This window comes from Lepidochelys olivacea, assembly GCF_965140295.1.
Source record: "Lepidochelys olivacea isolate rLepOli2 genome assembly, chromosome: 5".
In the NCBI taxonomy this organism is placed as follows: domain Eukaryota; kingdom Metazoa; phylum Chordata; order Testudines; family Cheloniidae; genus Lepidochelys; species Lepidochelys olivacea.
This window is the reverse complement of record NC_140415.1, coordinates 38,886,122-38,904,478: the sequence shown is the minus strand read 5'-3', so window position 1 is coordinate 38,904,478 and position 18,357 is coordinate 38,886,122.

The following is an 18,357-nucleotide window of genomic DNA, read 5'->3' as shown; positions in this document are numbered from 1 at the left end:
CCTTATGTCATGGTTGACCATGGCTGTCGGAGCCATCTGGAGCTCACCCGCAGACATGGATGATGGGTTGGAACAGTGGGCCTCCAGTTCGGAGGGGGTTAGCCAGCTCTGACAGCTGGGCATGCTCACCAGCATATTTACCGAGGGTTTTGAAGGACCTGATGTCGTAGAGCTGACCCGTACCATCCGCACCTGGCTTCTGCGGAACACCCCCTTTCCCCTCATGCCTGAAGGCGATGATCCTGCCGATGGTTGGGGGGGCCATAGGGTGAGTGGGAGATGCGGCACAGCTCATGATGCAATTAACGGAAATTGATGGTATGATGAAAACCACCAAGCCGTGGCAGGTGAATGTGAAGCAAAAGGAGAGGGTTAGCCACAATACTGTGTTCAAAGACTTGCTGAAAGCAGGGATTCCCCTGGGGGAAGTGGATGGGAAAACCAATGCTGAGCTGTTAAAACGGTAGTTACAGCTTAAGCCAAAACAGCGTACCAAGGAGTGGGTGGGGGTCCTGATGAAAGGGGGGCCCCAAAACAAGGTAGATGGCACCCCCAAGTGGCCCCAACTGTTTGCCCCGCCAGCAGACTAGATTGAATGGAAGCTGCCCACCCAGTATTGACGGGGTGGTGGGTCCCCCCGCCCTGGAGGTAAGGCGCTATGTCGTGGGGGACCACTGCTCTTATGTCCCAGTAGAGATCTATTGGCCTAGCGGGGGGTGACAACGAGTAATGGCCCTTGTGGACACAGGAGCGGAGGTGAGTATATTGCATGGCACCCCGCCCCATCGAGGCCGGTCGGTAACGGTGAGCGGCCTCAGAGGGGCCGATGTTCGGGCCGTGCCGATGCAGTTACAGCTGGCCATCAGGAAGCCCCCCCCATACGAGTCACCATTTTAATCATCCCCATTGATGAATACATATTGGGTATAGACCTCCTCCGAAGGCAGACCATAGACACGCAATGGGGACCCTTTTCCTTTGGGTGCCCGCTGTATGTCCGAGTGGTTGTAACCATGCTGCGGGGGCATCCACAGTGGGACCTTGTGGTGCTTCCGACCCCCACCACAGTAGTCAACTCCAAACAGTATCAGATACCTGGTGGGCACGAGGAAATAACCTCTACTGTTAAAGTTCTGCTCCAGGCAGACATCATTCTCCCTGCCATGAGCACATTTAACAGCCCAATTTGGCCAGTCTGTAAAAAGAATGGAACCTGGAGCATGACAGTAGACTACTGCAACCTGAACAGGGTCACCCCAACCCTGACGGTGGCAGTTCTCAACGTGGTCTCCATCATGGAGTGCCTCGTGACACGAGTAGGGCAGTGGCATGTAGTGGTGGATTTGGCAAATGCCTTCTTCTCCATCGCCATTGACCCGCAGAGCCAGGATCAATTTGCCTTTACATGGGAGGAGGATTGGCAGTACACGTTCACTGTGCTGCCTCAGGGCTATAAGCATAGCCCTACCATCTGTCACCAGTTGGTTAGTCGAGACCTGGAGCAGGTGACTCTTCCATAGGGAGTGGTCCTAGAGCACTACATTGATGATGTCCTGCTGAGCGGGCCCCATGAGGTGATACTGTCCGAGGCCAAGAAGAGTGTTTTGCAGACTCTGGCGGCCAGGGGATGGGCTGTCAATCCTAGTAAATCCAGGGGCCCTGCCAGGAGGTGATCTCCTTGGGTATTGGTGCACATTTATTCCCCATCTAGGGTACATCTTGCATCCCATACGAGCAGTAATCCAGAAGAAAGCCACGTTTAGTTGGGGGGCCAAGCAGCATGCCGCATTCCAGTAGGCTAAAGAGACACTCAGCCAACATGCAGTACTGAGCCCAGGCAGACAAGGCATCCCCTTCAAACTCGAGGTAATGGTGATTAACCACGTGGCATCGTGGGGGCTGTGGCAGCAAACTTCATCTCGAAAGGAGCCCATAGGGTATTGGTCGCGATCTCTACGAGGCTCGGCTGAGCGTTATACACCCCTTGAACAGCAGCTGCTTGCAGTAGTATGGGCCCTACAGCAAACTGAGCCCATAACAGGCGTGGAGCCTGTAAAGGTGTGTACCCCGCTTCCGATTATGGGTTGGGTCTGGGACGAAAGCCCGCTCATACGGACTGGGGTAGCCCAGACCCAGACCCTATGGAAGTGGAAATGCTACCTGCAGCTGCGTGTGCAAATGACCCAGGCAAGCATTACCAATGTGCATGCATGACTTCTGGGCACTGTCTCCTACGAAGAACTCCCCCTGGTCGAAGTGCCTCTACCCCCCTGTATGGAAGCCCCTTCCTACGCCTCTTTAACCGAACAACAACAAGAGGTCGCATGGTTCACTGATGGATCAGCCTCGTACAGGGGGGCAGAACAATGGTGGCGAGCGGCCGCATATAATCCCTGCCTTGAGGAAATACTGTTTGAAACTGGCCCTGGCCTGAGCTGCGGGCAGCATTCATGACCATCACAGAGAACCCAGGGCCCCTTTATCTGTATACGGATAGCATGACACAATGGATGGCCGTCTGGCATGTGGCTGGCTGGAAGGTGCATGACAAACCCCTTTGGGGTTATGACATGTGGCCTGCCATTTGGGATGCCTGAAGTCAGAGGCCTGTTGCTGTACATCATGTAGACACCCACCTGACGGGAGAATCGGAGGAGGCCTGGTTCAACAGAGAGGTAGATGACATAGTCACAGTATATGTAGTAGCTGCCCCCGGCCTTGCCGAGTGGATACATCAGAAGAGTGGTCATCTAGGAGGAGAAAAAGCAATGCAATGGGCCACCGATCATGCAGTGGGATGCCCATCAGCACTGCCCACAGTGTACCAGGCTCTCCCCCCAGTGCTTAAAAGCAGAGAAGGGGTACCTGAAGCGTGGTCAGAAACCTGGGGAAGTGTGGCAGGTGGACTACATCGGCCCACTGCCTGAAAGTCAGCAACATAAATACGCACCAACTGCAGTAGACACAGATTCAGGTCTGCTCTTCGTATACCCGTGCGCAAGTGCTACACAGGAGCAGACTATAAATGGGTTGGAAGAACTCGTCCGCTATTACGGATCTCCCCTCGAGGTGCAAAGTGACCAGGGAACCCATTTTATGGGACTGGAAGTAAGAGAATGGGCTAGGGGATGGGGGATTGCGTGGGTGTTCCACATCGCATACCACCCGCAGGGCACCAGGCTCATTGAACTCATGAACGGCTTGCTTAAAGAACAGTTGTGCAAACTATCTCCCGCTGAATCCCTGGCTGGGTGGAGCCGTAATCTTCGCCAAGCCATGGCTGCGCTCAATGACCGCCCTCTGTACGGCTCCACCCCGTACGCTAGATTCAAGGGGGAGGTCATCAAGCGGCCCCGTGTGTTGCGAGTGCAGCGCCTGCACCTGCAAGCCCACCTCCCCATTCGGGCCACCCCGGGAAGTGCTGGTCTCGATCTGCCGGACCCTCAAGAGGGCCTCACTCTACAGCCCAATAGCCCGAACCTTGTAAGTACTGGCTTAGCCATAGGACTGCCACAAGGCTATTATGGGCGCATTGCCCCACGCAGCAGTCTGGCTCTTAAGGGCATAGATGTTGTGGTGGGAGTAATGGACGCTGACTATACCGGGGGTTAAGGTGCTTTTGGTTCACAATGGCCTGCAGGCAGTAACCCTTCCCCAAGGCGAACGTATTGCACAGTTCATTTGTGAGCGCATTGGGTTGCCTGATGCACAAGAAGTGGATGTGCTTGCACCCACCTCTCAAGCGGGAGGGTTCAGCTCGACAGGATGTGCAGTTTGGGTCCATGACCCCACCAAACATAACCTGCTCAAAGGGGAAATCCTAGCTGATAGTCCTGGGGACACTCACCTCTTACTGCTAAAAGGGGAAGACGCCCCAATTTATGTGCCTTCTAAGCGTCTTTCTTCCAGGCAACCATAACCGCCGCACTGCAGTTTGGGTGGGTCTGTGGAGCGTCCTGGTTGCGCCACCCAAAGGCCAACAGCTGCAATGGCCCTACGACGAGTTCTCTACAGCATAATCCTCTAACTAATTTTAGCTGCAATCGGTGCCCAAGCCACATGGCACCACAACTCGGCCGTCCAGTGGATGCAATCGGTGGCACTAGCAAGTAACAAATTGGACTGTCGGTACTGCACACATGCCCCCCCAGTTGGCATGCACTGGCATTCCATGGGCCGCAGCGCTGTGGAATGAATCCTGGGCCCTTAATGACACCACCTTTCTCACTAAGTATAATGTAATACCCCCTTACCGGTGCTAAGGGACACCGGTAGTGATACTGGGGTACGTGTATTGGTGTGTTCAGCGGCCTTCAGCGACGGACGCCGCTTGTCCCGTTGGAAGACTTCCCCGTTCCTCGTGCGCAGCGATAGCAGAATACCTGCCAGACACCGGGCAATTTAACGTTACTGCTGGCCCACCAGAAATGCGCAGTGAGTGGATGGCTGGAGATGCGTGGGTCTTGAGTGACAATTGCTCCGGTTCCTCTGAAACCAATTTGACTTGTACCAATGGCACCACCCTCTGCCATCGGTGGTGGCGTTGGGGCAAGTGGGAGCTACATACCTGTGGTTTTCTGTATTCCTACAATGCCAGTGCCCCCATATGGAGAACACCCCTCAGCATAATTAGGCGCAGGCAAACCCCGAGTGCACATTACTGGTCTCAGTGTAACCAAAGCTCTGATAGTTGGTGTCTATCACATTAGTTGGTCTCAGTGTAACCAAAGCTCAGATAGCACATGGCTCCCCACAGCAGGAGTGCTGGGGTTGTACTGGCTATGTGGCCATTGGGCATATAAAACCCTACCCAACCAATGGTGTGGATGGTACACATTGGGACAGCTCCTCCCCTATATGTATGGAATGCAAACCATGCATGCTCATGCAGTGCATAATTACATATTGGTGGCACGCCCACGACAGAGCCCAAACCCCATTGTGCAGAGACCCACGGGCTTCCATCAGTTTGTCTATGCTTTCCTCCCCTGGCTAGGGGTGGCCGAACTGGAGCGGGCTATTGTAAATATCTCAGCCACATTAGAGGTTATAGAGAATAATACCATAGATGCAATCCAAACCCTGCAAATAGAAGTAGCTTCTTTGTAGCAAGTTGTATTACAGAATCGTATGGCATTGGACTACTTATTAGCCGCTCAAGGCGGAATTTGTGCCTTGATTAATGAAAGTTGTTGTTTTTACTCAAATCAGGATAAGCGCATCGAGACTGATGTTCATAATACGATGGACCACTTGAAGGTGTTACATGACGTGGGCTCTGAGACTTCTGTATGGGATGACCCTTGGCTGTGGCTAACCTGGCTTCCAGATCTCAGCGCCTGGGGGAGACGCATTGGGCTCCTGCTATTGATTGGACTACTGGGCTTTGTATGTGTGTTTGTCATTCTTCAACCCCCCCCGCACCCCCGCCCGCCCCGGCGGAGTCCTGCCCAGTCAGCTGTCCCGAACGGCCAGAGTCCCTTGCAGCCCCTCCGCGTGTCCTAGGAGCTCCCCGCGCAGATTGGAGCATAAGTTCTTCCTTCCTTCCTTCAATAAAGCGTAGTTTACTATTCTTAGGCCTGAGTGTCCTCCTTTCGCTGGTATCTCCCCCTCCCAGCCCTCACGAGCACAGCACTCAACATCAGCAGCTCCTCTTCAACACCAGATCTTGCTGGCCTTCATGTGCCAACATTTTGAATTGCTTGTTTGAGCTCTGAAAGTTTTCCTGGTTGAATAGGGCTCTGCCGTTGCATAATACTTTACTGACCAGTATTGACTTGCTCTGAATGCTTCTCTCCAGGGGCCAAGACTGATATGTGTTCTCAACCTAGATTTTGCAGTTTGCTGGTGGATTACAAATAAGTGTCAGGGTTGAGACCATCTTGCCATTGCATATTGCTACATGGGAGGGGCTTTCAGGGAATACCCAGTATAGAAAAGGCTACAATCATTACGGTATGTCTACTCTGATGAGCAGCAGTTTGGTTCTGATGGAAAGGAGAACTCAGCTGTATGTAACTGCTAAAAGACCTGTATGAATAGAATAAATTCAGAAGAAATTGTCTAATTTTGGTCCTGTTCTGGTCTCTGATTGCTCTGTTCTTTTACATGACATTCATTTTGATGATGATGATGTGTATCTTAATTTAAATGTCTTGAAGATGGGTCATTCTTTTTGTATTGCATGCTTCCTAGAAACGCTTACTAATGAAATAGACTGACTGTCTTGCTCTGTACCTATAAGTGGTTCTCTATGTTGATGAAGATTTTGTCTGTAGGCAGCCTAAATGCTAGATTGATGAATGATTGATAGTCTAAATGCTAGATTGATGCTTATTTATAAATGTCTGGGTTTGTTAGTCTTCGTTCAACAAAGGAAAATGAACTGGAGCTTGTAGTTCATGTATTAAATATACCATTCCGACCTGTGATTTATTTCCTGTCATTTTTCTTATTCAGTTTTTTTTTCTTGAATTCTGTGGCTGCTTCTGCTTTCTGTTACTCTAAGATGCACAACTATATTTTATTTAGTGATAAATCTACTGATGTGTAGTGGTTATGAACTATATCACTGTATAAAGGACCCTTAAGAAAATGCTTAATTTAAAAAAAAAAACCTGTTCACTTAAAGATTGACGTGGTGTCAAAGTTCAAGTAGAATAGAATTGTTTGAACAACAAAAATTTTATTGTTTGCCCTGAAGGGGAGTATGTAATAGAAAATGAGGCACGAAAGAGTGGACTGTGCATTAACCTGGAAAAAGGAATTATCATGCTGCCATTTTTTATGTGACCTCTCAGTCCCAAAATAGGCATAGCAGGTATTTGGTTCCTGATATTCCCCCTCCCTCACTGCAATCTTTCTAACTTATGTGGATTTTTCAGATAAAGTAAAACTTGGCATATCTTTAATGCACAGAGTGTCTGCTAAAAATTATTAAAAACACACTACTGCTTATAGAAGACTATATTATGATATTGCTTGGTGCCTGCAAACATTTAAATTACAAAAAGAACAGGAGTACTTGTGGCACCTTAGAGACTAACAAATTTATTTGAGCATAAGCTTTCGTGGGCTACAGCCCACTTCATTGGATGCATAGAATGGAACATATAGTAAGAAGATATAGATATAGATATACATACATACAGAGAAGGTGGAAGTTGCCATACAAACCGTAAGAGGCTAATTAATTGTCAGCAGGAGAAAAAAAACTTTTGTAGTGATAATCAAGATGGCCCATTTAGACAGTTGACAAGAAGGTGTGAGGATACTTAACACGGGGAAATAGATTCAATATGTGTAACGACCCAGTGGCTGTGCTTGTGCATAGTGGGAGAATTTTGGCCATTGCTTTTTATAATGGCCTGTATGGCAAGAGCTGCCCTTCAAATGGGTATTCTTAGCTGTATGCGGATTTGCTTGTATTAGACATTCACATTTTTTTATGGGTTTCAGAGTAACAGCCGTGTTAGTCTGTATTCGCAAAAAGAAAAGGAGTACTTGTGGCACCTTAGAGACTAACCAATTTATTTGAACATGAGCTTTCGTGAGCTACAGCTCACTTCATCGGATGCATACCGTGGAAACTGCAGCAGACTTTATATATATACACTCACGAAAGCTCATGCTCAAATAAATTGGTTAGTCTCTAAGGTGCCACAAGTACTCCTTTACATTTTTTTATGCTTCAGCTCATTTTTTCATTTTGAACTCATGCTATGGTTACATGTCTCCTAAAATATGAATGTCCCTCTGCCCTCTCAAATGCACGTCCTGTGTTAGCTTCAAGGCCCTCTTTTACACATGGGCCTTGTCTAGGAAGCTGATCCATTGATGAAAATAGTGGTCATCTATGGGCCTTCCTGAACTGGTGTTCAGAACTTTGTTTAGCTGGTAGCATAGATAGGATCTAACAGTTTTTGATGTTAGTTCAGAAAGCGTGATTCAGACTTCGTGGAACTAAAAATAAAGAAAAGTTTATAAAACACATCAGTTTACAAAATACTCCTCTGAGTGAAAGCTCCTTCTTTGTCAGGCAGTTTTTAAAGGAAAATATCTTGTGTGAATGCTTAACCCCCGAATGATCATGTTCCTTCTGTGCATAGTCCAAGAGTATTTGCAGTTGTAATATTCCTACTGGGAATTCAGTATTTGTTTGTAAGCACCATGAGCTAAGTACTATTTAAAATACTGGTGAAACAAAGTCTCATTTCATGGTTTCTGTAGTGATGAAAAAAATACCCATCTCTGACAGCACTGGGTCAGTTTCCTAGTGCAGATGGGGCTGCAGAATTGTGCAGCATATGTTTGTGTGCATGAAGTAGCAATCAGAACTCAGATTTGATGAGTCCCCAAGGCATTTGCTAAGGTGTCTGATGCAGCTTGTAGACACTTCATGGTTCAGGAATGAAATGATGGCTGCTTTTGTTTTCCAGAATTATTTTATACAGCATTGTTGAAAGTAAAAATAAGGGCCATATTCCTACTCTAGTAAACTTACATTAGGAGTAAATTTGGCCCAGTGTGATTAGCATGAGGAAACAGTGAGATGTGTACCTCTGAATTGTCTGGTTTGGGGGTGGGGGGGGGGGAAGGTTTAATTTAACCTTAACTTGGGAAAGAGGGATAAAAAGCAAGATAGTCTTTCTAAAAAAAGAAAAGGAGTACTTGTGACACCTTAGAGATGAACAAATTTATTGGAGCATAAGCTTTCATGAGCTACAGCTCACTTCATCAGATGCATGCAGTGGAAAATATAGTGGGGAGATTTATATATACAGAGAACATGAAACAATGGGTGTTACCATACACACTGTAACAAGGGTGATCAGGTAAGGTGAGCTATTACCAGCAGGAGAGCGGGGGTGGGGGGGAAGACCTTTTGTAATGATAATCAAGGTGGGCCATTTCCAGCAGTTGACAAGGACGTCTGAGGAATGGGGGGGGGGGATAAACATGGAGAAATAGTTTTACTTTGTGTAATGACACATCCACTTCCAGTCTTTATTCAAGCCTAAGTTAATTGTATCCAGTTTGCAAATTAATTCCAATTCAGCAGTCTCTCATGGGAGTCTGTTTTTGAAGTTTTTTTGTTGAAGAATTGCCACTTTTAGGTCTGTAATCGAGTGACCAAAGAGATTGAAGTGTTCTCTGACTGGTTTTTGAATGTTCTAATTCTTGGCGTCTGATTTGTGTCTATTTATTCTTTTACATAGAGACTGTCCAGTTTGACCAATGTACATGGCAGCGGGGCATTGCTGGCACATGATGGCATATATCACACTGGTAGATGTGTAGGTGAACGAGCCTCTGACCGTGTGGCTGATGTGATTAGGCCCTATGATGGTGTCCCCTGAATAGATACGTGGACACAGTTGGCAACGGGCTTTGTTGCAAGGATAGGTTCCTGGGTTAGTGGTTCTGTTGTGTGGTATGTGGTTGCTGGTGAGTATTTGCTTCAGGTTCGGGGGCTGTCTTACTGTAAGCAAGGACTGGACTCTCTCCCAAGATCTGTGAGAGTGATGGGTTGTCCTTTAGGATAGGCTGTAGATCCTTGATGATGCGTTGGAGAGGTTTTAGTTGGGGGCTGAAGGTGATGGCTAGTGGCATTGTGTTATTTTCTTTGTTGGGCCTGTCCTGCAGTAGGTAACTTCTGGGTACTCTTCTGGCTCTGTCCATCTGTTTCTTCACTATTAGCACCATAGTGTCCAGGAAGTGGATCTCTTGTGTGGACTGGTCCAGGCTGAGGTTGATGGTGGGATGGAAATTGTTGAAATCATGGCTTCTTTTCCATGAGTCCAGAACATGAAGATGTCATCAATGTAGCGCAAGTAGAGTACAGTCATTAGGGGCGAGAGCTGAGGAAGCGTTGTTCTAAGTCAGCCATAAAAATGTTGGCATACTGTGGGGCCACACAGGTGCCCATAGCAGTGTCGCTGATTTGAAGGTATACATTGTCCCCAAATGTGAAACAGTTATGGATGAGGACAAAGTCACAAAGTTCAGCCACCAGGTTTGCCATGACATTATCGGGGATACTGATGGCTTGTAGTCCATCTTTGTGTGGAATGTTGGTGTAGAGGGCTTCTACATCCATAGTGGCTAGGATGGTGTTTTCAGGAAGATCACCGATGGATTGTAGTTTCCTCAGGAAGTCAGTGGTGTCTCGAAGATAGCTGGGAGTGCTGGTAGCGTAGGGCCTGAGGAGAGAGTCTACATAGCCAGACAATCCTGCTGTCAGGATGCCAATGCCTGAGATGATGGGGCGTCCAGGATTTCCAGGTTTATGGATCTTGGGTAGCAGATAGAATACCCCTGGTCGGGATTCTAGGGGTGTGTCTGTGCGGATTTGTTCTTGTGCTTTTTCAGGGAGTTTCTTGAGCAGATGGTGTAGTTTCTTTTGGTAACCCTCAGTGGGATCAGAGGATAATGGCTTGTAGAAAGTGGTGTTGGAGAGCTGCCTAGCAGCCTCTTGTTCATATTCTGACCTATTCATGATGACGACAACACCTCCTTTGTCAGCCTTTTTTATTATGATGTCAGAGTTGTTTCTGAGGCTGTGGGTGGCATTTTGTTCTGCATGGCTGAGGTTATGGGGCAAGTGATGCTGCTTTTCCACAATTTCAGCCCGTGCACGTCGGTGGAAGCACTCTATGTAGAAGTCCAGTCTGTTGTTTCAACCTTCAGGAGGAGTCCACCCAGAATCCTTCTTTTTGTAGTGTTGGTCGGAAGGTCTCTGTGGGTTAGTGTGTTGTTCAGAGGAGTGTTGGAAATATTCCTTGAGTCGGAGACGTCGAAAATAGGATTTTAGGTCACCACAGAACTGTATCATGTTCGTGGGGGTGGAGGGGCAGAAGGAGAGGCCCCGAGATAGGACAGATTCTTCTGCTGGGCTAAGAGTATAGTTGGATAGATTAACAATATTTCTGGGTGGGTTAAGGGAACCACTGTTGTGGCCCCTTGTGGCATGTAGTAGTTTAGATAGAAAAAGCCATTATTTCCCAGGATGGTGGGAGGAATGAATAGTCACTGTGTCTTGCATCCCGCATATTGCTGCTAGTCATGGCTGAAGGGAGGAGTATGCATTGTAATAGTGCAGCATCTGTGGATTGAGATAAAATTCTCATTATAAACTCTCAATATTTCTGTATTCAGGTAGCAAAGCTCTTTGCAAAATCTTGAGATGATAGACTGCACTTCTAGTCTAAATGGAATCCTTGGCTTTTCCTGTGCCCAGTTAAAAGATCCTAGCTCTGCCCTCGATTCATAAAAACGAAAAAAATTGTATGCAACATTATATTTGATTTGTGTAATAGTTCCTAGAGTGTATTGCATCCCCCTGATAATGCAAATTATATCAGTGCTATAATTTTGGTAACAGTGGTGATGGACAATAATAATAATAAAAAATGTGCAAGGGTGATTGTCAAACTGCCCATAACATCCCAGGATATAGCTGGGATTTACTATCTCACTCAATGTGAATAACTGAACAGCCAGTTTAATTTTGTTCAGCTTCCTTTTAGAATCATGTTTTATTGAATTGTACCCTCAGGTGAAGGTGACTACCGCAGCGGCTGCACAGCAGGCTAATGTATTAGTTTCTGAGGAAGTAGACAGCAGGCATGTTCATCCTGCCACATATGCTGGATGGATCTCCGGTCTCACAGGAAAATGGTACATTGTGCCACTGAGATCTCACCCCATCTCTCACCCTTCCCCCTTGTGAACTGGCACATCTGGTGCCTCTGTCTGTCCACTGAAAAACTGCTACAGAAATGTTTAAGAGCCTTAGAGAAAAGTTCGGGGGGAGGGGGGGATATTATTTTTAATTTGAACAGATGGGGCTAGTCCACTTATATACTGTACCTCCTTTCATTTATATTGGTAAGAGGGCCTCATCACTGGGATTCACGGTGTACTACCGCTGCACTGCTCTTGGTACCTAGAGACTGGTTTTCAAACTGAGCATATGTAAGCACATGCTTTGATAACAAAATTCATTCTCAGTCTCCGGCAAGCGAGTACTTGACTTCACTCACTGTTATGAAGGGATTGCTGGAAGCTGAGGGATTTTTTTTATTATTTAATACTGAGATGGAATGAAAAGGAATTTTACCTAAATGGGGATAGAGAAAGGGCAATGGCTCATGCCTATCAAAGCAAAGTCTAGAGTAAAATCTGCTTTTGAGAGGGCTGGAGGGTGAGATTGCGTGTGTTGACAATTAGGGAGGGAGCTGGAAAAAACCCATGAACAGGGGCGAGTGATTAGAAGGAGTATTGGAGCCGTGCTTCAAAACCCTGAGCCCTGATTAGTTAGATTATCGCTTAATTTCCCACTGCGTACAGTGGGGTTTATGAGAGTTAATATCTGAGCTGTGCTAATTGGAAGTTCTGGCCAGAATAGGTTTGTGTGCACTCTTCTCTCTCCTCCCCTCCAACCCCCCCGGTTTTACTTTTGTTTGTGTTTGTGTCTCCTTAGTATTACTTTGCATTTCAGATTTGAGTAAATCACAAATTCAAAATGGAATTTAGATCACAGAGCTTCAATTGAATGTGGTTTCCACTTAGTCATGACTTGTCCAAGGCTTACGTAAAGCTCATCCCATACTCGCCAGAAGTTTATGAAACTTGGGGAAAAAATGGTCCATGCTTCTAGTTTGTAACACATCTCCAAAACCACATGATGCATTGTTTTGGGGCTTTGTTGAGAACTTCACACGCTTTACTTTTAGTATCAGTTCAAATAGTAGATTAATCGTCATGTAGCAGTTGTTCCTTTAAAGTTGCTTATGGTAGAGAGATGTTTTTAAGGATACTTAATTACACTAGATTTAACAGTTCAATGCTTCTACTAAATAGGGTTTATTAGCTAAAATATAAAAATGAATTATTTAGTAGAAAAATTGGTTTCCAGGTGAGTTAAGGAACACATGTAACCCTGATTTGACTGTTTCAGGGTTGTGACAGGCTCCTGCATCAATCATTAAGTCTCTAGAGCTGCCTTTCTTGGTACCAGGGCTCTTCTGACATATTTGCTCCATAGCAGAACTATTGAACTGTAGGAGAATTGTACACAGTAAACTGAAAAATCTAGTTCAAAATCAAAAGAAGCCTCACCAGCACAATTATCCTCTTGTTAAATCCATTTCCTGGTTAAGGACTGGATTTGCCACTGAACTCCATCCTTTCAAAGTTTCATGCCCAAAGGAATGCCCTGAACTTCACTCACTTGTTACTGCAGTTACATGAAATGTTTATGGCAAAAAGTGTCCCCTTCCTTTTATGCAGGGCTGGCCAACCTGAGCCTGAGAAGGAGCCAGAATTTACCAATGTACATTGCCAAAGAGTCACAGTAATACGTCAGCAGCCCCCCGTCAGCTCCCCCCGCTGCTCCCAGTGCCTCCTGCCCACTGGCAGCCCTGCCGATCAGCGCCTCCCCCTCCCTCCCTGCACCTCCTGATCAGCTGTTGCGTGGCGTGCAGGAGGCTCTGGTGGTGCAGGGGAGGAGCGAGGGCATGGCAGGCTGAGGGGAGGGGCAGGAGGGGGTGGAGTGGGGGCAGGGCTGTGGCAGAGCCAGGGGCTGAGCAGTGAGCCCCCCCGGCACATTGGAAAGTTGGCGCCTGTAGCTCCAGCCCCGGAGTCGGTGCCTGGACAAGGAGCCGTGTTTTAACTTCTGAAGAGCCGCGTGTGGCTCCGGAGCCGCAGGTTGGCCACCCCTGCTTTTATGTATTCCATTCTTCCAAATCAAAAGGTTGAATACTGTATAAAAGACTTCGTGCATCACAATGGATAAGCCAATAGTACACACATCTGACACAGGAAGGTGGTTCAAACTGCATGAACTGCAAACATGTTTAGAGGTACACTGATAAACCAGTTCAATTTACCTCTAATGTATATCTTTCAGGTTACCTCTCCATATGCGCACACACAATCCATTGAAATTGATAGTTGAATAAAAGGCTTAGCATATTTGGGCTTTTAGGTAGAACTGGGCAAATAACTCTGTTTTTTAGACTGGCCAGCAAACAAAAATCAGCTACTTGCCCAGCTCCAACAGAATTCTGGCTTGGATCATATCAAACACAAAATTTTGAAAAATTTCAGTTTTAACTGAATCAAGTAAGCCCATTTTAAGTCAGATGAAACATGTTCAAAATGCTTTGTTTCTGGGCATTTTTAAATGGCTGGGATCACAAAATGGGGGAGATGTGGAGGTGGTACTTCCTTTATAACTTTCAGACTAGTGGTTAGGGCATTTGCATGGGATGTAGGAGACCTGGGCTCACTAGCCTGCCTCTGCCCGATGTGGAGCAGGGATTTGAATTTGGGTCTCCTATCTCTCAGGAAAGTGCCCTAATCATTGGGCTATGGGCTATACTGTTAGGGATCTTTTTCTCTCCTCCGTGGAAGCTGTTCCACTTTGTATAAATAATTAAATATTCATTGAAGCAGGGGCCTGGGTAACTTGAGCCTTCCACATCCCAGCTGAGTGCTCTAAGCCCCCTAGCTAAAAGCTATGAGGAGGGGCACCACTACTTGACTGCCACTACTTCCTCCTCCTCCACTAGCTCTTTTGTGAATGGCACCTTAATTTTTTTTAGGCGGGGAGAACTAGCCGAAACTGTTGTCTGAATTTGAGTCAAACTCCAAAGTAATTTTGGCTAGACGGAAACTGCATTCTTCAGAGTAAACTATTTACCCCCCAAATTTTGCCCTGCTCCACTTTTAAGTTTACTCTACAAAGGTCAGTTTTCGAATTGTCCAGTCAGGACCCCAGTAATAGCTGCCAGTCTGCAGGCTCGTTTGCTGCTACCATTGCTTCATTAGTGCCACCTGAAAACGGCAGTTATGCCCTGAGCCCAACTTGCTTCCATGTCCCTTGTTTGTTCTTCTCAAATTGCTTTTCTTCTTTTGACCACCCACAAGGCGTCTTTGATGATTTCTCTTGCAGCTCCCTGCTGCTCCAAGACGCTCCAGACTGTTATGTTACAGATATCAGCACAGCGTGGGTGCATAGTGACATACATGATGACCAGCTGTGTGCCGCTCATTCTGTGAGAAGTGCCCTCTGTCTGTAAGAACACGCATCCGGAAGTGTCTTAATCCATTTAGCTTCTAGAGCCTATGGTGGGGGCGGGAGGAACAGCTGGGAGCATCACTAACAAAGAGTGTAATTTTACTAAAATTGCTTAGATTTTTTTTGGTAGAAGGCTAAGTCTCTCGAGATGTACAGACATCTTTTCTGCTCCAGATCCTTCCCTATAACCAGAAACTATAGAGCTAAAATATTGTGTGGGTGAATTGGCTTGATAAACACATTGTGTGTTTTAAGTGTGAAGAGGAGACTTGCTAGCAGATCATCAGCCAATTTTCAAACCAGTAATGTACATAAAGTTGATGTGAGCTGCCTCAGAGTGAATATGTGATTAAAATTCTATCCTTATAGTGATTTGTATCAGAGAATGACAGAATGTGATTTTCTGTCTGAAAATCGAAGCATTTTTTGCTCCTTATATAAATCAGCTTTCTCCTTCTTGATTTTTACAAACACATCCCATGTCCCAACGTATCTATTTCAATCAACATATCTTAGCTGTTCCTCACTAAAATGCACGTGTAAAATTGAGGAAATTACTATAGAAGTTGCACGGACCAAAACTTTTAAACATATATTAGGGGCTTGGATTGCTCAGGAGACTGGCAATAGGATGTGCAGTCATTCACCACTACATCGCTTGTTTGCATCTATCCCAGGTCAACAGTTATGGAAAGTCATTACCATGATGTTTTCCAGGGCTGTGAGGCACCTCGCTACCACCTGCCCTTGGTGTGAGGAATCGTTGCCTATGCCTGCCAAGGGTCAGTTCCCCAACTCCACAGACAACACAAGCACTCCCCTCTAGGCCTATGCAGTCCCTGCTCTGTCTCTACTGGTTAGTGATAGGTTGTCAAGGTTCCTCCCGCACTCTGAACTCTAGGGTACAGATGTGGGGACCTGCATGAAAAACCTCCTAAGCTTATCTTTACCAGCTTAGGTCAAAACTTCCTCAAGGTACAAAATATTCCACCCGTTGTCCTTGGACTGGCCGCTACCACCACCAAACTAATACTGGTTACTGGGGAAGAGCTGTTTGGACGCGTCCTTCCCCCCAAAATACTTCCCAAAACCTTGCACCCCACTTTCTGGACAAGGTTTGGTAAAAAGCCTCACCAGTTTGCCTAGGTGACTACAGACCCAGACCCTTGGATCTTAAGAACAATGAACAATCCTCCCAACACTTGCACTCCCCCTTTCCTGGGAAATGTTGGATAAAAAGCCTCACCAATTTGCCTAGGTGACCACAGACCCAAACCCTTGGATCTGAGAACAATGAAAAAGCATTCAGTTTCTTACAAGAAGACTTTTAATAAAAATAGAAGTAAATAGAAATAAAGAAATCCCCCCTGTAAAATCAGGATGGTAGATACCTTACAGGGTAATTAGATTAAAAAACATAGAGAACCCCTCTAGGCAAAACCTTAAGTTACAAAAAAGATACACAGACAGAAATAGTTATTCTATTCAGCACAGTTCTTTTCTCAGCCATTTAAAGAAATCATAATCTAACACATACCTAGCTAGATTACTTACTAAAAGTTCTAAGACTCCATTCCTGGTCTATCCCCAGCAAAAAACCAGCATATAGACAGACACACAGACCCTTTGTTTCTCTCCCTCCTCCCAGCTTTTGAAAGTATCTTGTCTCCTCATTGGTCATTTTGGTCAGGTGCCAGCGAGGTTACCTTTAGCTTCTTAACCCTTTACAGGTGAGAGGAGCTTTCCCCTGGCCAGGAGGGATTTCAAAGGGGTTTACCCTTCCCTTTATATTTATGACATAGGTACACTCCAACGTGCTAGCATCTTCCTGGAGTGTCCCATCCCTCCTCCCCTGAATGTTCACAGATTAACCGCTCCCAAAGGCACAATATACCCCAGTTTATCCGTTACATCTTAGATCACTGCTCTATTTAATACACAGAACTTATATATGTATATAATGAAAACAAATAAAAGTTTATTTAACAAAGGATAGAGATTCTAGTAATAGCAAGTAGAAGTATTGGAAACAGATGGTTACCTGTAAACTAAAATCATAACATGCATTTTAGAACCCTGACTTACTTAACTAGATCATAGAATCATAGGCTCATAGAATATCAGGGTTGGAAGGGACCTCAGGAGGTCATCTAGTCCAACCCCCTGCTCAAAGCAGGACCAATCCCCAATTTTTGCCCCGATCCCTAAATCGCCCCCTCAAGGATTGAACTCACAACCATGGGTTTAGCAGGCCAATGCTCAAACCACTGAGCTATGCCTCCCCCCCTCTACTTTTGTTTTATAGAGTAGTGCTTACTCAAAGTCCTTCCAGTGTTTTACAGCCTGTCTTGGTAGTGATCTTCCATTCATAAGACAAGTCATGCTGTCAGATCGCCTCCTTGATGAGAGATGCAGTGTTATTTCTTGCATTACCTGATATACTAAGATGAATCCTTTGATCTTTGTCGTAAACAGGACACCCCCCTCCCCCCACTGCTTGTTTTTATCTGTAGGCTTTCTTGTAAATTTTGAAGTCTTATGCCTGGTAGCTGGTTTGGTATGTATGCAAATAGGAATCCACTGTAAGATATAAAGTGCACAATACACACGTGACCAGACTGAGAACCATCAGCTACCTCCTGGTTCTGTGCCTTAACTCCTAAACCTTAAGAACATGATTTTCAATATAGATACATAACATTAAATATTATGTGTAATTACATTTTGTGGTGATTATGATGACCCATGGGCTACCTGCTCTTAGCAGAGACCTATATGCCACCCTTTAGTGCATTAATATGCAAATATCTGAGCCAGGAGATCCCTGTAAAACTATCAACCCCCTGTGCTCTCTTCCAGTTGGCCTCGAGGTCCCTGGGTCACAGTTGCCATCTGAAACCTGATTGGTAGTCTATGTGAAATGAATTAATGTTCTCAGTCCATCTAATGAACTGGTGTCCACACCACACAAGCCCACCATTGGAACTGGTAGCTCTGTTGACAATCTAATAAGGGACTAAGGACGGAGCATGGAAATTGATCTACTCTCTTCTTTCAAGAAATGTTTTAGCACATTTGGGGAAAAAAATGGGACAGGTGCAGGGCTAGTGTGGATGTATGGCAAAACTGCCGTGGACTTGTACCTAACTGCATAGCTAGTGTGATTATACTGCATCACTGGTGCTTGAACTGGTGGGATAGCACCAGTTTAATTGTCTAGTGTAGAAAAAAATCTTTCATGTGTGGTTCTTAGGGCTTGCCCATTATTCATT